Raw genomic sequence first — 2,260 nt, 5'->3', positions numbered from 1 at the left:
GGGATTTTGGGCATACATGCATACACACCTAGTATATCTTTCAAGCTGCCAGGGCTCAAACTGCACAGTCAGCGTCCTTAACCACCATGCCTTGGGCTGGCTCCCTTTATTTATTTCTTATTTGCCATATTGGTGATTTTAGAGTGTGTTAATTTCCACAGTTGTGAATTTGCCAAATTTCCTTCTGTCATCAATTTCTAATTTAATTCTATCATGGTTAGAGAACATACTCTATTTTCAGTCTTGTAAAATTATTGAGTCTCATTTTATGGTTTAACATATGCTCTATTCTGGAGCATGATCTATGTGCATTCAGGAAGATTGTATATTTGCTGTTGTTGGGTACATTGTTCTGTTAGGTTTAATATATTTATGATGTTGCATATTCATTTAAAATGTCAGCTTGTACAATCTTAGAAATATTAAATGATTAAACTTACATAAAAATTCTCAACAAAATGTTTTGATGGACTCCATAAAGATTTTAATAATTCAACCTGGTGAGACTATGAATGGATTCCTCCCCTTTATTCTATTTCCCTGTATATTCCAAATTTACTGTGATGAGGACATATTAATTAATAATGCTAAAATAAACTTAAATATGAATCAGTCAGGATGAGAGCGTATAGCTGGGAAGAGATTTTAGAGAACAAGATGAAACTGTGGTAAGATTTATACTGATACATTTCTTCCACACTGAGCACTGTGAAAACATCAGATCCTCAGTAGCTGTTTGTTGAAGATGACAGTTTTGTGAAGGTGTTTTGAACTTCCATCTGTCCAAATATTAAATATAAATACAAAGAACTGGCTGGTTATTTTGGCTTTCACATTAAAGCTATAGACTTAGACCAGCTCATAGATGGAGGGCATCAAGGAGAAAACCTTAAGAATTAGAATCCTCAATCTTTGAGCTTAATCTCTTAATATTTGCAATAGTTGCTTTGTGTTCTCAGTAAAATTGCCTAATTTTTGGACTTGGCAGCTCCGTAGTTAATAGTTTTGATTTTATGTTAGAGGAAACTTAATTAAGTAAATTTTGCTGGTTATATTTGCTAATCATCTGGCATATTATGTCCTTTTAAATTCCCACTCCATGAAATAATTATACTAAATTGTTTGTGATTAAGTAAGAGAGCAATGGAGCTATTTGTTTGGTCTAAAAAGATTTGCAATGGCTTGAAGAAGAGTTATTTCCTATAACTTTAAAGAACTTTAATGTAAATTTGTAGAGCTTTAAACAGAGTATGGTACTGCTGTTGTTTCTAAGAGTCCCATTTTTTCCCATTTTTGGTCTCAAGCAAAGTGTTTGTGGAATCAGCATTTCTTGTCATAGGGTCGGGTGGCACATTGTGGTGCCATCTGCAAATAAACTAATGCCATGTGAGGCAATATAACTCGAGATGATTCTCATCACTTCTCTGAGTGATCTATTGCGGAAGCAAAAAAGACAGTAGATTACAGTCTCATTTCTCTCTAGACTGCAGTCTAGACTGTAACATTTATTTTAAAGCAAGCTTTAATTACTTTACACAGAGAAGTAATAGCTTAAAGTACATTTCTCCCAAATCACATTTTGTTTTTATTCACAAAGGAATATTCCCTCCAGGAAGCCTCTAATGCATGGACACATTTATACAATTTATGGTAGTGAATTAAAGGAAAATTTCCTTTATCACTGTCTGCCAAGTCCCTGTCCCTAATAAATCTGCTGTGTTCGAGAGCGACAGGAGTCTATAAGACCATTTTTTTGGTTGCATCTCTATTGAGTTAGAACAAGAGAATAAGATAGGAATTTTCTTATTTGCTCAGATGTATAGTGATAATGCAAATGAAAACAAAAATCTCTGAGGATTCCATCTTGCCCATTTTACTGCTTTTAAGATTTTCAATGATTTTTTTTTTCTCTACTCCTCTTTGATCAGGCAGGTCAGAGTAAGTTTAAAAAGGGGTCACAGGTGGAGTCGTTGTTAAGTCCCTGGATTCCTATACAACCCACCGCTATTCAGTCCTGGACTTGGTGGCTTAAAAATCATGCCAGGCACTGCTGAGTGAAGAAAGCCAGACTATGAAGGAGAGACATTGTATGTCTCCACTTAATATATATCGAATGTCCACACTCCGTGACTGAAACTAATGGACTAAAGGATATAGAAGCACAGTATATGGATGTAAATACCAGATATAGTGTGTGTGAAAGAGTAGGGTCTGAGGAAGGACATTTAGGAAAAAAATATAGGGAGGCAAAGCTTTAAGG

Source organism: Tupaia chinensis, unplaced genomic scaffold (assembly GCF_000334495.1).
Source record: "Tupaia chinensis unplaced genomic scaffold, TupChi_1.0 Scaffold147123_1, whole genome shotgun sequence".
Lineage (NCBI taxonomy): Eukaryota > Metazoa > Chordata > Mammalia > Scandentia > Tupaiidae > Tupaia > Tupaia belangeri.
This window is presented reverse-complemented; position numbering follows the sequence as displayed.